This window comes from Scyliorhinus canicula, chromosome 7, assembly GCF_902713615.1.
Source record: "Scyliorhinus canicula chromosome 7, sScyCan1.1, whole genome shotgun sequence".
NCBI lineage: Eukaryota > Metazoa > Chordata > Chondrichthyes > Carcharhiniformes > Scyliorhinidae > Scyliorhinus > Scyliorhinus canicula.
Window position 1 is genome coordinate 189,990,058 of NC_052152.1, and position 17,877 is coordinate 190,007,934.

General features: G+C 45.6%; 1 protein-coding gene across 5 annotated transcripts in view; it reads right to left on the reverse strand.

Moving 5' to 3' along the window:
- osbpl2b (oxysterol binding protein-like 2b) overlaps positions 1-17,421 on the reverse strand; it is a 132,603-nt gene extending 115,182 nt beyond the window's left edge. For 2 of the 5 annotated variants that reach the window (XM_038803522.1, XM_038803526.1), the window contains exons 1-2: positions 16,917-17,134; positions 3,837-3,913 (exon numbers count right to left, since the gene is read on the reverse strand). The gene's annotated coding sequence lies outside the window, so the exon portion shown is untranslated. Of the gene's footprint in view, positions 1-3,836; positions 3,914-16,916; positions 17,135-17,304 lie in introns of those variants that run through there. The other 3 variants (XM_038803524.1, XM_038803528.1, XM_038803527.1) reach the window with 3 other exon arrangements.
- Positions 17,422-17,877: the final 456 nt, after the last annotated feature.

Sequence of the window (17,877 nt, forward strand, 5' to 3'; positions counted from 1 at the left end):
GTCAGAACACTGAATACAAGATGGGCAGCGTGGTAGCATGGTGGTTAGCATAAATGCTTCACAGCTCCAGGGTCCCAGGTTCAGTTCCCGGCTGGGTCACTGTCTGTGCGGAGTCTGCACGTCCTCCCCGTGTGTGCGTGGGTTTCCTCCGGGTGCTCCGGTTTCCTCCCACAGTCCAAAGATGTGCGGGTTAGGTAGATTAGCCATGCTAAATTGCCCGTAGTGTCCTAAAAAGTAAGGTTAAGGGGGTGGGGTTGTTGGGTTACGGGTATAGGGTGGATACGTGGGTTTGAGTAGGGTGATCATTGCTCGGCACAACATCGAGGGCCGAAGGGCCTGTTCTGTGCTGTACTGTTCTATGTTCTATGTTCTAAGAGTTGGGACGTCTTGCTGAAATTGTGCAAGGCATTAGTACGGCCACACTTCAAATACTGTGTACAGATCTGATCACCCTATTATAGAAAGGATATTATTAAACTATAAAGAGTGCAGAAAAGATTTACTAGGATGCTACTTGATGGCTTGAGTTATAAGGAGAGCCTGGAGGATTGGCATTTCATTTCCCATGGAGCGTAGGACGGCTTAGGGGTGATCTTATAGAGGTCTATAAAATAATGAGGAGTTTAGATAAGATAGATAGTCAACATCTTTTCCCAAAGGTAGGAGAGTCTAAAACTAGAGGGTACAGGTTTAAGGTGAGAGGAGAGAGATAGAAAGGGGTCCAGAGGGGCAGTTTTTCCCCCACACAGAGGGTGGTGAGCATTTGGAACAAGCTGCCAGAGGCAGTAGTAGAGGCAGGAACAATTTTGTCTTTTAAAAAGTATTTGGACAGTTAAATGGTTAAGATGGGTAATAATAATAGTAATCTTTATTTGTGTCACAAGTAGGCTTACATTAACACTGCAATGAAGTTACTGTGAAAATACCCTTGTCACCACATTCCGTGCCTGTTAGGGTACATGGAAGGAGAATTCAGAATGTCCAATTCACCCAACAGCACGTCTTTCGGCACTTGTGGGAGAAAACCCACGCAGACACGGGAAATACGTGCAGACTCTGCACAGTGACCCAAGCCAGGAATCAAACCTGGGCTCCTTGTGTTGTGAAGGAACAGTGCTAACCACTGTATTACCAGGGTATAGAGGGATATGGGCAAATGCAGGCCATTCATACTAGCTTAGTGGTTAAAAACTGGATGGCATGGACAAGTTGGGCCGAAGGGCCTGTTTCCATGATCTATGGAGAGGCAGTGATTCAGATAGGGAATTCCAGAACTTAGGAGCATATGTTTGTATTAACAAGGGAGTGAAAGGTTATCAAGGGCAAGTAGGAACATGGAATCAGGCCACAATCAAATCAGCCATTATCTTATTGGAATAGTGGAACAGGCTCAAGGGGCCAAATGGCCTGATCCTTTTAAAAATCCACATGTTCATGGATAGCCACCAACAGTGGGACAAAAGAAGTAGCGATACACAAAGGCAGAATTGGATGAATAAGTGTACTTAGGTTGGACATTATTAGAGATGGGAAGGGTCAATTTAATGAATGGATTTAAGCATGAGAATGATAACCTGGAGCCATTAGGGAATTGGAAGCCAAAGTAGATCAGCAAGATCCAAGGTAATAGGACTCAGTGCAGGATAGAATATAGACAGCTTTGGATGAAATGAAACTTAAGGCAGGTGGAGAACAGGCAGTCAGCTAAGAGAGTATTTGGAGTCTACAGATGATAATATTAGCAGCAGGCTGGTGATATTACAGATGTCAGACTAGGAGGCTAACATCAAAGTGACAGGGGAACAGCCAAGAGAAGTGGTGGAGGGGAAGATTTGGGTGTCAAAGAAGAAACAAAAGCAATACAATTCAAAAATACTGTACTTACCTTGCGTAAAGTAACACATCAATTCATTTGTATTTAAATTCTTGCACAAACAACTTAATTCAAACAGGACACAAACAAAGTTACAAGCAAAATTAGCCTCTGATTCAACTCCTACAAGGCTAAATGTTCTGAAAACACTAGGGTCAGAATCTTACCATATTTTTTCAAACTGTCAGGTTCTGACTGAAAATCAGAATGTAGCTCTCCAGCTACAGAGTCCAGTTTTCACTCCAGATCATGAACCTTTCTGGAGAAAAGAAAAATGTGTGGGATTTACACTGTCACTCTGTCAGGGCAGGGACAGATGGAACTGACAAGGCTGACTATACAGAAATCAGAGTGCCATCTTTAAGAGCTCTCCAATCAGAACTGAAGTCAACTCCTCCCCTTCACCACCCTAATCAATTATCGGTGTGTGTGACCACCCACCCCACTCACACAATTTGACCTCTCCCCCCCACCATCCTCGCAATCATTGGGCTCCCTTCCCCTCACATCAGTGCCAACCTGTGCCAAGGGGCATGCCTTGCATGTTCCTCTCCCTCCGGGGGCTATTACCTTTGTGCCCCAGAGGAATCTCCTTGACTGATTCACATTTTGAATTGGCTGTTGTAAACCTCACCAACGTGACGCTTTGAGGTTCAGTTGGGGAGGGGGGTAGGAGGCCTTGCCATGTTTTCCACCCATGTCGCCATTCTCTGACGGCAAATGTGGACTGAAAATGCCTCCCAAAAGTTGGTACAATGTCAATCTTATTCACTGCACAGATTAGTGTGAACTGCTTCAGCATGCAGAAATAGAGCATTACTTCACCTGGAAAAGCTACAATAAGAGTTTGCTGGCAAGTCCCAAAATATTAGAAAGTTTCAATTTTCTTCTTGCAAAAAGAACAAGTAATTTAGCCAGAATATTTACCATAGTCATTTAGAAAACTCTGGATTAACATCTGAAAAATAACTTAAAGCCAGGTATAATTAATTTAAATATTTCAAAGTTAACCTAATCAAAATAAAGCCGGTTCATATTTAACAGAAGTTCAATAAGTTGTTGACAGTAGTAACTCAGTTCTAAGAATGTTTATATTCTTAAAATGACCTTCTGGTATTAATTTAATTTTCACATGGTACAAATACCAACAATAGTTGCTCAATCACAACTGGCACACACTACTGAAGAATTTCCATGTTAAGTGACGTAAAGGACTGGGTATCTGTGGATGCTTGTTCTACTTGCTTAAAAGCTAAGAAAACACCAAACTATTCAGAAAAGGAGAATTGTAGATTGTACGGGAGTATGCTGTAGTTGCCAGCTTCAAATTAATTGTAGTATTTTTTTGTCTGCCAGATGTCTTGTGGAAATTCATTTGTATGTAAAACAAATCTGCAAGTCAAATTATTGACAAAACGTAGACCTACAGGGTTTTCTATTTGTTGAACATGGGAATGCACACACATCTCACAGGGACTAACATCTAAGTTACTCAACTCCAAAGAATTTTCAAGCATTTATTGAATGCCCCAAATACGACATGCAGATCAGATGCAGTTACAGCTAGCTATTTGATCCTGTGGCATGCTATGAATTTGCCTAGATAGCTCAACAACTAAAAACACTATCTGGGTTACAGGTCATGTAACATGGCACAATAGTTGAGAAGTCAAAATATGTAATCAAGAGCAAAGAAACACCAATGCTGTCTACGTAATGCCTTCTAGCACGCATAATTCCCACACAAAGTTTCCTAATCAACTACAAGAAAATAGATGATTTTCCCTCAGTCACAGTTAACTTGTACTATCTTTAAAAGCAACAATCATAATGAACTTCTGCAGACTTGCAGATCATTGTACACATATGACTTAAAATTATGTATACATCCCATCGCTTTCCCATTATAAATTATGTTGATATGCATGCTGGAAACCATCTATATAGATTATGATGTAATTACCTTCAATGGAGGCACTGCAATTCTACCACCAGTGGCAGAAATCTACACGGTCAGTTTCCAGTATATAGGTGTATCATCTATAAATGGAAGATACAAAACATATTTACTAAATGTATAATTTTTGAGATGGGAAATGAATTACTTCTACGTGCCCTAGTCAAATTATTTCCCACACTCTTAAGACTGCTTCACTTGAAGACTATAGTTAGTCCTGACTTCCCTTGAACATTGACACAGGAGACATACTTTCTATATCTTCCTTTGTGTCGCAGATTATTTATATATTTCAAAAGTTTAATGTTTGTGCACACGACCAGTCAATGTTTTTTCAATGTGTTTTCAACACATTAATGATGAGAACTGTCTATGCCAACCAGTCCTGGTTTAATTATACCATCTTTGCAGTGGTAGTATTATAGAACCTTCTCTTACAGCACGGTGCTTCTCATCCTGTGCTGCCAAGTAATTCCTGTGCTCTAACTAGCTCTATGGCTCTGTTCCCAATTTATCATAGTTTGTTCAACTATCATGGAAATGCAATTATACCTGATCCAATTATTTCCCCAACTCAACCATCAAAATACTGCATCCACCGGAGGTGGTGACAGAGAGCTTTGTCACTGGACTAATAATCCAGAGACCCGGGGTAATGCTCTGGGGACCCGGGTTCAAATCCCGCCAAATTAGAATTTAATAAAAATGTGGAATTACGTTTAATGATGATCATTATTGATTGTCGTAAAACCTCACCTGGCTCATTAATGTCCTTCAGGGAAGGAAATATGCCACCCTTACCCAGTCTGGCCTACATGCAACTCCAGACCCATAGAAATATGGTTAACTCTTAAAATGCCATCTGAAATGGCCGAATAAGCCACTCACTTCAAGGGCAATAAAATGCAGGCCCAGCCAGCAACACCCAGATCCCATAAACGAATAAGAAAAAAAAATCTGGCCTTAAATCTTATGTGCAAAGCCACAGCTGCGGCACAGTGGTTGCTCACAGCGCCAGGGACCTGGGTTCGATTGCAGCCTTCGCTGACTGTGTGTGGAATTTCCACGTTCTCCCCATGTCCGTGTGGGTTTCGTCCAGATGCTCCAATTTCCGCCTCCCCACAGTCCAAAGATGTGCAAGCTAGATGGATTAGCCATGATCAATGCAGAAGTTTACGGGAATAGGGCAGGGGAATGGGCATAGGTAGAGTGTTCCATCGGAGGGTCAGTGCAGACTTGATGGGCCGAGTAGCATCCTTCTGCACTGTAAAGATTCCATGGAAGAACTTGATTGGTATGCAATGTGGGCTTAGCCAATTAAAGATTGAGCTTTTACATGGCAATGGAATAGAATTGGATACATACATCTGTACTGTGCAATGTATTCTGAAGTTACATTATAAAACAGATGCGGGGCAGCACGGCAGCGCAATAGTAGCACTGCAGTCTCATGGTGCCGAGGTCCCAGGTTCGATCCCGGCTCTGGGTCACTGTCCGTGTGGAGTTTGCACATTCTCCCCGTGTTTGCGTGGGTTTCGCCCCCACAACACAAAGATGTGCAAAATAGGTGGGCTGAACACGCTAAATTGCCTCTTAATTGGAAAAATTGAATTGATTACTCTAAATTTATATTTAAAAAATTAAACAAAACAGATGCATTTTGATAATAATTTCTGTTACATTACACAAGTCAAGAAAATAGAAAACGTCATAAGCTATTGCGATCCTATTTAATTCTCTCTTCCGACCAATGCGAAAATGACTGACGTCAAATGTTAACATTTTGTGCCAAAAATACCTCAAGCAAGCTAGATCAGTGACAACAATGTGAAGTTCAATGTGGAGTCTTTATTAATACACGCTGTTTCATTAACGTGAAGTTTGTTCTTGCTTTTCATGAAATATGCCTTTTTGGTCTTTTCCAAGTGTTAATTACTTGAATTTCGAAACATTATAATTCATCTACTTGATTAATTAAATGGTCACGGCTTGAATCCAGGTTAGCAAAAAGTGGTGGAGATTTATGTTTTCTTTTACCTACACAAGATCTGCTGACTTTTCAATGATTTCAGAACAATTCAGCTCATCCTGAAATTCTTCATTAATGAACCAGCAGTGGTCATTAATGTTATTTGATTATGGAAAGCTTGTCTCAATTTTCTCCCTATCAGCCAATCTTTTGAGGAGGTGTCACCGAGTAATGATTAATATTGGTTGATTTTCCCTCCCCACTCCTAAACCAACTATGACACTTCTATTGCTCCATAGTTCTATCAGTTAAACTAGTACTTATTATATATCATATCTAGAATCTTGTGGTCTGGAAGTCAGCTTCACACCTCAAAACAAAATTTACCAATGGAGCTGCCTGTGAAATTTAACACGCACATTACGACTAGTTTTCAGCAGAGAGTCTGAATTCCACAGTAAATAGTTTCAACCCATCAGGTTTCAGTTGCATATTTAACTTTAAAATGCTATTTAGGTAACAGTCGAAACTGATGGACATATTAAACTAGATCGCTTTCTTGTTAAATGTCCTTTTTTCAAAGTTGCCCTAATTCGCATTCCTAGAGAATGGTTAAAGTGCCATAAATCTAACCCGATAAACCTGCATTTCATTACTTTCTGCCAGCCTGGACTCAAACCGTAGCCATTTGACAAACTAGGTGAATTAAATTGTTTGGAACTATATTTCTGAAAAGTTATAGAAGTTACAATATTTTTTAAAAACAGGCCATCTGACCCAACAAGTCCAGATTGACATTTATCCTTCATGCAAGATATTGTTTTCATCACATCTACCCACCACATTCCCATTTCCTTTCAGCCCCTTTTTCTCATCCACCAATCCAACCTAATCTTGAATATTATCAGCAGGTTTTGACTCAACTAATTCTAGAAATAAATTCCATAGCCTCACAACTAATTTCCATCATTTTGTCCACTCACTCACCATGACAAACAGCATAAGCCAATATTAAGCATGGTCAATAGCTTCAATGCTCTACTTCAAAATACTGGAGTGTGTACCCATTGATTAAAATGACAGATGAAAAAATGCATCTTGCTCATAAACAAATAAATGTTTGTATCTGCATTTTCAGCAATAGAAAAGTTACAGATATGAGATACCCCTGTAACAAGATAGTTTTTTAAAAAAATGAATCCAAAATTTGAATCACAAATTATTGTTCTCACTATAGATATTCAACTTGAAGCATTAATATATTAAATTCATTATTCTGGAGTTTTGGAAGAGCATTCTCAGGCCATATGTCAGTGATCTACCCTTCATGTGAACACAGTACCCACTCCCCAATTTTTTTTCTGATTGTAGCTGCCAGAGATTTACTACAAGAATTTTGTCTGGATCACATTACATCCTAAAAATTACTTTGATCTAGTCTAATTGTTTCTATTGCATACTTTATTTTCAGTCTTCTGATAAACTGACAGCTAAGTGTTTATATGCCTCTTTCTAAAGTAAGGCATTCAATCATCTTGCCCAAAATCTTCAACTCTCAAGTGATCCTGGTGGAAATTCTCCCTTTGCAGCAAAATTGTAAAATACTTTAGAAATGGGCGGGGATGGCACAGTGGCTAACACTTCTGCCTCACAGCACCAGGGATCCTGGTTCGATTCTGGCCTTGGGTCATTGTCTATCTGGAGTTTGCACATTCTCCCAGTGTCTGCATGGATTTCCTCCGGGTGCTCCAGTTTCCTCCCACAGCCCAAAGATGTGCAAGTTAGGTGGATTGGCCATTCTAAATTGCCCCTTAATATCTAATGGTTAGGTGGGGTTATGGGGATGGGGCGGGGGAGTGGTTCTGTGGAGGTTGCTCTTTCAGAAGGTCGGTGCAGACCCAATGGACCGAATGGCCTCCTTCTGCACTTTAGGTATTCTACAATTTTATAAGCAGACAACCTTGTTATATGTAGCAGAGTAATTCATCATGAATGGTTACATTTATAAAGGCTTGCCTAATGTTTTCAGGACCATGATCGTGAACTAGGATGTATATTCTGGTCAATAACAAACAATTTGCAAGAGGTTTCTTCCAGCCTATCTATTCTACTCGATCAAAATTACTTATAATCAAAAGCCAAGGTAATACAAAACAAAGGTTTTCACTTGTTTCCCGAATTTCACCAGGGCATCTTGCATCTGATGGAACACGCCTCCTATATTTATCTTCGATTGCAATCTGTTGCAATTAATAGTTAGATATACTAGGATCAAGACCCAGTTTCTACACAAAAGATTTTCATCTCAGCATAAGATGGAATCCCAAGAAATATTATCTAAAGGTTTGACATACCCCTGAAAGTCAACTGGTGAACCTTCAAGTGGTATTAAAATTTCCTACAATTACTTTTGGCTAATCTGTCAAACCATCAGCAAAGTCCTATCAAACAGAAATCAATGGTCTTTCAGTAGTGCCATAGATTAGTATTCCAGTTTCCCAGGCTAATGCTCAGGGGACAAGGGTTCCAAACTCACCATGGCAGCTGGCGGAATTTAAATTTAATTAATGAAAAACTGGAATGTGACAACTATCATCATTATTGTTAAAACCCATCAGGTTCATGCACTAATGTTCTTTCAGGAAGGAAATCTGCCATCCCTACTCAATCTGGCCTACATGTAACTCCAGTGACCTCTACAGTGGCCTAGCTAGCCACTCAGCTCAAGGACAATTAGGAATGGCCAGTGGCGGCTATGGAGGAGTAAGTCGCACATTTGGTGGCTCCCGCTCTGGTCGGACCTTTGGACCTTTCCCCCGTTTGTCTACTGGACTTGAATTGTAAAACGGATGTTAGTGGCAATTGTTTACTGAATTCCCACTTCGGTGCATGGAGAGAAGGTCTAGAAGTGTTTGTTAGGGCAGAAACAAAAAAGAGAAGGCTTGGGCTGTAGCTGCAACAAGACACAGCATGGCGGAGGTTCGGACCTCTGGCTTGTTGACCCAGCAGTCTATGGAGCAGCTGATGCAAGTCATTCAGGAAGGCTTTGCTACGCAGAAACGGGACTGCTTGGACACGATAAAAGAGTCGATTGAGCGGTCGGAGCATAGATTGGACGCCCAAGATCGGGCGATCCAGAAGGCGGAGAAGGCGCTGGCTGAGCAGGAGGAACATCAGACTGCGGTGGAGGTGGGAATGCTGAGGGACCAGCAGAAGAAGCTCCTGGAGAAGGTGGAGGACCTTGAAAATAGGTCCCGCTGACAGAACCCAAGAATCATCGGACTCCCGGAGGGGTCCAAAGGAACGGAGGCTGGGGCATACATTGCAGACATGTTTGTGAAGCTGCTGGGGGATGGGGCATTCTCCCAGCCCCTGGAGGTGGATAGGGCTCACAGAGCACTCGTGAGGAAGCCGCAAATGGGAGACCGACCCCCCCCCCCCCACCCCCCCAACCCGAGGGTAATGGTGGTGAGACTCCACAGGTTCTCGGATAAGGAGCGCATTCTACAGTGGGCCAAGCAGACACGGAGCTGTAAATGGGCAATAGCATCCTGCGGGTTTACCAGGACCTGAGTGTAGAGGTGGCCAGGAGGAAAGCAGGCTTCAACCAGATCAGGTCAATCCTTTTTAAGAAAAAGGTGAAGTTTGGACTGTTATACCCAGCCCGTTGCTGGGTCATGCATGAGGATCAGCACTTCTACTTCGAGTCGCCCGAGGACGCGTTGGACTTTGTGAAAAAGGGCTGGTGATGGATTGACAACTTTTGAACTTGGCTGCAACGTTTTTGTTTTTTTTTCTTTTTGTTTCTCTGTTTTTGTAAAAAGATTCTCGTTTTGCGTTTCATGGAAGATGTTTGTGATGCCATTTGCATTGGTTTGGAACCAGCGGTAGAGCTGAGTGAGGAGTGAGTTAAGGTTTTCATTTGCACTGTTGGGGGATGGAGGTGTGCTTGTTTTGATCTTGATGTTTTTTCTGTTGGGTAATTGTGTAGGGATTGTTTGATGCTGGAGTTTGTTTGTATGAGAGGGGGAGGGGAACAATAAGTGGGAGACTATATGGCGCCGGGGATGGGGGCCACCAAGCTAGCTGAGCGAGCTAGCTCTCGGAAGCACAGTGGGGGGTGTGCATATGTTTGGTTTAGTAAAGGGGTTGGGTCACAGGGTGTTGTTACTGGGGGGGGAGCGAATGTTCTGCTGACGAAGGAGGGACTTGAGCTGAGGGACAGAGAGGAGGTTGGGGGCAGGGGCTGCCTGGGGATGGACCGGTGGAGGCACGGAGCACAGGCTGGAAGCGGGCCTAAAAAGGGGGATGGCCGATCGGCGGAGGCGGTAATGAACCCCCCAACTTGGCTGATCATCTGGAATGTTCAAGGGTTAAATGGGCCGGTCAAAAGGGCACATGTATTCACGCACCTTAGGGGATTGAAGACAGATGTGGTAATGTTGCAGGAGACGCACCTTAGAGTAACGGACCAGGTTAGACTGAGGAAAGGTTGGGTCAGTCAGGTCTTTCACTCGGGATTAGATTTAAAGACTAGAGGGGTCGTGATCCTGATCAATAAGCGGGTGGTGTTTGAGGCGGGTAGAATAGTCTACGACGTGGGAGGTCGGTACATTATGGTTAGTGGAAAACTGGAGGGGGTGCAGGTGGTATTAGTAAATGTGGAAACGCCAAATTGGGATGATGGAGTTTATAAAGAGGTTGCTGGGGAAGATACCGGACCTGGACTCGCACAGGTTCGTCATGGGAGGGGACTTCAACACAGTTATGGACCCTGGCTTGGACCGGTCAGGCTCAAAAATGGGCAGGATGCCAGCAATGACAAAGGAACTAAAAGGGTTCATGGAGCTGAAGGGGGGGTGGATCCATGGAGGTTTGGGCAGCCGAGGGTGAAGGAGTTCTCCTTCTACTCGCATGTGCATAAGTGTACTCCCGAATTGATTTCTTTATTTCGAGCAGGGCCTTTTTGGCTGGAATGGTGGACACGGGGCACTCGACGATTACAATCTCAGACCATGCTCCGCATTGGGTTGACCTGCAGGTTAGTAAAGATAGTAATCAGCGCCCGCACTGGAAGTTGGATGTGGGACTTTTGGCGGATGAAGGGGTGTGCGAGCGGCTGAGGAAATGTATTCAGAGCTACCTGCTAGTCAATGACACGGGGAAAATTTCAGCAGCGGTGGTGAGGGAAGCACTGAAGGCGGTGCTCAGCGGGCAGCTGATCTCAATCCAGGCCCATCGGGAGAAGGTGGACAGGGCAGAGACGGACCGGCTGATAAAGGAGATACTACAGATTGATAGGAGGTATGCGAAGATCCCAGAGGCAAGGCTTTTAAGGGAACGGCGGAGGTTACAGGTGGCGTTTAGCTTTCGGACCACAGGGAGGGCGGTGGAGCAGCTGAGAAAAGCAAGGGGGGCGGTCTATGAACATGGAGAGAAGGCCAGCAGAATGCTTGCACAACAGCTTAGGAAGAGGGAGGCAGCTAGGGTGATAGGGAAAGTAAAGGACGGATGTGGGAACCTGGTTGGTGATTCAGTAGGGGCGAATAAGGCGTTTAGGGATCTCTACAGCAGGCTTTACAGGTTGGAACCCCCTGCGGGGCCGGAGGGATGAGGCACTTCTTGGAGGGGCTTTGTCTGGGTGGGCAAGACCCCGCGAGTAAGGACGGTAATGCTTGAGCGGAGTCAGGGAGAGGGCGGGCTGGCGCTGCCAAATTTTAGCAACTATTATGGGCGGCTAATATAGCCATGATCAGGAAGTGGGTGGTGGGGATGGGGTCGGCATAGGTGCGCATGGAGGCGGCTTCATGTAAGGGCACCAGTTTGGGGGCGTTGGTAACTACACCGCTGCCATTCCCGCCGGCAGGGTACTCCACCAGTGCAGTGGTGGTAGCGGCCCTGAGTGTTTGGGGCCAGTGGAGGCGGCATGTAGGAGCATCGGTCTGGGCCCCAATCTGTGATAATCATCGGTTTGCCCCGGGGAGTATGCACGGGGCCTTCCGGTTATGGCGGAGAGTGGGGACTGACAGAATGGGGATATGTTCATAGAGGGGAGCTTTCCGAGTATGAGGGCATTGGAGGAAAAGTTTGGGTTGGCGAGGGGAAAAGAATTCAGGTATCAGCAGGTGCAGGACTTCCTTCGTAAACAGGTGTCAACCTTCCCACTCCTACCGCTAAGGGGGATTCAGGACAGGGTAGTTTCCAGAGGGTGGGTAGGAGAAGGGAGCATCTCGGACATTTATAAGGAGCTTGTGGGGTCGGAGGAGACACAGACCGAGGAGCTGAAACGCAAGTGGGAGGAGGAGCTGGGAAGTGAGATAGAGGATGGTCTATGGGCAGGCACGTTGAGTAGAGTCAACTCGTCCGCAACATGTGCCAGACTCAGCCTGATACAATTTAAGGTTGTTCACCGGGCTCACGTGACAGTGGCCCGGAAGAGTAGATTCTTTGGGGTTGAGGACAAGTGCGCAAAATGTGCGGGAGGACCGGCAAACCATATCCACATGTTTTGGACATGTCAAAAGCTTCGGGGATTTTGGCTGGGGTTTGCGGACGTCATGTCCACGGTGTTAAAAACAAGTGTGGCGCTGAGTCCAGAGGTGGCGATTTTCGGGGTGTCAGAAGATCCGGGAATCCAGGAAGAGAAAGAGGCAGGCGTCTGGCCTTTGCTTCCCTGGTAGCCCAGAGACAGATATTATCAGCATGGAGGGACTCAAAGCCCCCAAAGTCGGAGACCTGGCTATCGTACATGGCTAGCTTTCTCTGTTTGGAGAAAATCAAGTTCGCCTTGAGAGGGTCACTGTTAGGGTTGTCCCGGAAGTGGCAACCGTTCGTCGACTTCTTTGCGAGAAGTTAATTGTCAGCAGATTGGGGGGGGGGGGGGGGGGGGGTTTAGATTAGAGAAGAGGGTCAATAAGGTGGGACCTGTACGAGAGGTAAATGGCTTTTCCACTATGTTTATGGTTTCATGTATATTGTTTATTTTGTTGTCACTATACCAAAAATAACTCAATAAAACGTGTATTAAAAAAAAAGGACAATTAGGGATGGCAACCCTTGTCAGCGATGCCCACAACCCTTGCAAACACTCCGTAAACGGTGCTGGCAAGGCTAGCATTTATTGCCGCCCTTGTGACTTGCTGCGCCATTTAAGAGTCAACCACATTGCTGTGGATCTGGAGTCACATGTAGGCCAGACCAGGTAAGGATGGCAAACTTCCTTCCCTAAATGACATTAGTGAACCAGATGGTTTTTTTTATGGCAATCAACAATGGCTTCATGATCATCATTAGACATTTAATTCCAGATTTTTATTGAATTCAAATTTCACCATCTACCATGGCAAGATTAAAACCCAGGTCCCCATATCTTGAACCTGGGTGTCTGGATTATCTTGGTCCAGTGACACTATGCCACCGCCTTCCTACCTAGCCAGTCATATCCACATTGCATGGATGAAGGAGGAATGCAATTATTCAGGGAGAGAGGATACACTTGACACAGTTGACTTAAGTAAAAATAATGCAGAAAAAAAATCTTTTGCCAAAACCAATGGTCAGGAAGGTTTTGTATTCATACATTATTTTGGATAATGAAACAAATCTAGCTAAATAATCTAGAAAATCTTGGATTGTCAAAATTTGGTTTTAACCTCCAGAACAATGTAGTAAATTTACAGTATTTGAAGAAGGTAGAAGCAGCTTTTTGTTACTTTCTCAACTCCTTGCTTCCCAAGTCACATGTTTGCTGAAGCTGTTTGACTGTAGCACTGTGCACAGAGCATATTTTCTTCACAGCTGTCTGTACATTTTTGCACTATTGGAAATTTTCTGTTCGGTTTTACTCAAATCTGGCTATTTCGATTCCAAAGCAGGAATAACTACATCCACACACAGCTGGTTTGCAGTAGCTAGGACTCATTATTTTCCACCTCATTAGCATGGTCACCAGATAACAGTTCCATGGGACGAATGAATCTTCAACTGCCATGATGCATTTCTCTCAAACATTTTTCTTTAAGAGCCAGAAATCTCTATAAGTCAAATTTGCAACTCAAACATCATACTACAGATTATCCAATCATGTTTAGAAAATGCCCTGAACTGTTTGTGTGCTTGTTATAATTATATTAACTTAGCTATTCACTGAGGTTATGAACTATTCATCTGAATAAGGAAAATGGCAATTAATAAAGTATCAATTATGTTTGTACTGGCTCTGAAACCCTGCAAATGTTTTCTCTTCAAGTACTAATAGAATTCCTTTTGAAAAAGTTATCATTGAATCTGCTTTCATTTTTAAGGCAGTACATTCCACATGATAACAATTCACTGCAACAAAAATATTTCTTTCAGATTGCCTCTGGTTCCTTTGTCAATTCCAGCAAGTCTGAATTTTCTCATCATGGACTCTTCTGCCACCTGACATACTTTATCAAAACTTTGCGATTTTCAATATTTTTTAAAATCTGCTCTGCATTAAAGAGCAAAGCAATTTCTCTTGGCACTTCACTGAACTGAATTATTTCATCCCATTAGTTGTCCTAGTAATTAATTAAACGACTGTTTAAGTTCCTCTCCCCCTCCCCTTTATCCTTTGATCTTCTACTATTCTTGGGATGCTTTTTGCGACATCCACCATAAAGAGAAATACAAAATACCTGTTTGAAGTCACCACTGTTTCCTACTATTAATTTCCCAGTCTTATCCTCCAAGGGACCAAAGTTCATTTAGCTACTCTCTTCCTTTTTCACATACTAGATAAATTTGAGCCAAAACATTTCTTCACCTACAGACCTGTACCAATTTGGATATATGACCTCTATGGCAGTGATGCGTAAATGTTTGCTGGAGTCAGAAGGCTTGAGCACAATAGGTTGGCAATTCAGTGATGTACTGTAAATGCGTTGCACTGTTGGGAGATATTTGGAGATTTTCCGCAGTGTGTTTCTCAGTGGCAGGAGGCAAGCCGGCATTGATCAGCAGCAGGACCTTCTGGTCCCGCCATTATCAATGGGATTTCCTATTGAATCCACCCCATGCCACCAGGAAACACATGGCAGGGGTTCATTGACAACAGGACTGAAAGATCCACTGGTGAGTATGGCTGGGAAATCCTCCCCAGTCTATCAGATGAGAGGTTAAAGCAAGCCCCATCTGCTCTCTCAAGTGGATGTAAAAAAAAATCCCATGGCACTATTTTGAAGAAGAGCAGGGAAGTTATTGGGGGCGATTCTCCAATATGGAGCCCAAGTGTTTGCGCCGCTATGAACGGTGTCACGTTTCACGTTGGCGCGAACTGGGCCCGGGTACGACGGGCCAGCACGGCGCTGGAGCGGTTCATGCCGCTCCAGCCTCCTTTCGCAGTACCAAATGGGTGCCGCGCCAACCCACGCACGTGCAGTTGGGCCGCGCCAACCTGCGCATGTGCAGGGGTCTTCTTTAGCGCGTCGGCCCCGACCAACATGGCGTCGGTGTTCAGGGGCCGGTTGAGGAAAGTAGGCCCGGGGGGCGACCTGCGGGCCAGACCCCATCGGAGGCCCCCCTCCCCCGGTGAAGGAGCCCCCAGCCCTCCCCCCCCCCCCCTTCCTCCCCCCAACAGGCCGCTTCACGCTCATTCGCGCAGAGTTCCCGCCGGCAAGACTCTGTCATATCAGCGCGGCCGCTTGGCCCATCTGGGCCGGAGAATCGACGGCCCCGCCGATTCCAGCACCCCACACCTCGGAGAATCGCGCGCCGGCGTCGCGGCGCGGTTGCGGCAAATCTCCAGCCTGGCACTCGAAGAATCGCCCCCATTATCTCCAGTCACCTGGCCAATATTGATCTCTCACACAGCATCATCAAACAGATGATCTAGTCACTATAACACTGATGTTTATGGGAGCTTGCTGTGCACAACTTGCCTGCCACATGACAACAAACTTCAAACACTACAAACTTCATACTTCCTTCATTGGGTGTAAAGCATTTTGGGCTGCCCTGGACGAGGTATTATTCGTTTTATCTGGAAGTCAGGAAAACTCAATGTTAGATTCATAAAAGTGTTCATTTGAATGCAAACACCCAAAAGTAAAATTACAAACGTTGTTCTTCCAATAGGTTAGGTCTGGAACAAGAATTCTGAACCACACAACACCAAGTCTTGGCTGAATTATTGATATGTTCGAGCTCTGTCAATTTACCAGAAGTACAACTGACTTAATGCTCTGCTTGGTTAATATTGTAACACAAGAGGTATTCATCCCTTCGGAAGGTAAGTTACAAAGATTCGAGTTACAGAGTCTTTACAGCGGTGCTTTCAAGTGTGAAATCTCAAGTTTATACTGCTGTAACTATATATTATTGCTCACGAGAGTCTCAAATGCATATCCAGAAAGGCAGTAACACGTAATAAGAGAAGGGAATAGAAGAAAAAGAGGAATCAATCAACTGTTATAATATGTGCCGACTGAAAGCAGGTTTGAATTCAGGTGACCTCGCAGCAACCAACAAGACTTCCAACCAGAAAAGAAAACGCTGCAAGATTTACACTATGTCGACTATGCGATGTCAGCTGAAGGAAGTTTATTCGCTGTGGTAAGGGGTGTTGATCATTTTACGCATACGAACACGACTGGCTCTTTGACGCCAAAAGACACCGAACGCAACACAGAACACAAGATTAAATGTACACCCGAGTGGCATGTCGCTCGACACGGGGGGGGGGGGGGTCACGTACGAGGCTTAAAGCGGAGCGTCTCGCCGAGCGGGGCGAGGCTGAAAAAACTAAAGTGAACTGATGTGTGTGTGTGTGTAATCCCACATTTAAACGCCTAGAGTACAGTCAAAGGAGGCCCTGTCCGCAGGGCCACCCAAGGACAAACGCTGCCGTCCTCATTATGGACAGACCACACACGTTCAGCCAGCCCAGGCGGCGATCGACCAACCTCTCGCCCCGATCGTGCCCGCAACAAGATGACACTTTGCCGCGAACAAACGCTGACTTATCACGTCCACTTCAGACCCGCCGCCGCCCCCCCCTCTCTCTCTCTCTCTCTCTCTCGTACCAGCACGCCGAAGGAATAACATTGGCAAGGTGGGTTTGTTTTCCAATCTGTAGGTGTGAAAACATGAGTTACCTGCTACCCCCGTCCGCTTCTGATCAGATCGTCCACATCAAGTTGTCAAGTGGTCAGAAATCAGCAGCACCACCACCGAGGCGGAAACGCAACCGCCCCGGCTGATTGACAGGGGCATGGCCCTATCGACGCGCACGGTTCCGGCTCTGACGAAAGCCTGTGACGTTTAAGACCAATCGGAAGGAGGGGATTTGGAGAAGGCGGGACCTTGCGGATGGACGGGCGGAGCTCGCTCGAGCTTCGTCAACCGCCGCTCCGGGCTTCAAACCGACGCCGCGATTCCGCTCTCCAGCCCCCCGCCCGCAAATAGACCCGGCGGCAGATAATGAGAGCTGACAGGCCTTGAAGAGCGCCGAATGACTGACCGTGTCCGGGTTATTTAACTCACCGGGAAGGGTTTAGAAGTGAGGGTGGGTAGAGGGGGTAGGGGAGGCCTGTCCGCCACCAGCCGCCCCCTCGACGCCGCCGCAAAACAAACGGCCGAGTGTTGACAGGCGCCTGCTCGCCGCCTCTCGCGAGACTTGCTTCGAGTGGCGCTCGCGCAGGGCAGCGGCGTCCAGAGTTTCCTGGGCTGCGGCCTCCGGCCCAGGCATGGACAAGGTAGCCTGTCCGCGGCTGGTCAAGACCCCCTGACTGACTGATAATCCACAGAGCCCGGGAGTGATGAAAGCAAATCACTGCGGGCGCCGGAAATCTGAAACAAAAATGCTGGAAAATCCCAGCAGGTCTGACAGCATCGGTGGAGAGAGGGGACTGGAGCTTAGGGGCGGGATTTCGGGGGGGTGGAAATCACACCTCGCCGGGCACCCCCGGCAATTATCCGGGCCCCGAGTGGCCGCCCGTTTTCGGCCAGTCCCTGGTGTGAAATAGACATGGTCCATCCTGGCTGGCCCTGACTTGGAGGGTGGCTAGCAGAGTCCTTGTGGTGGTGGTGGTGGTTGGGTTGGGGGGGGGGGGGGGG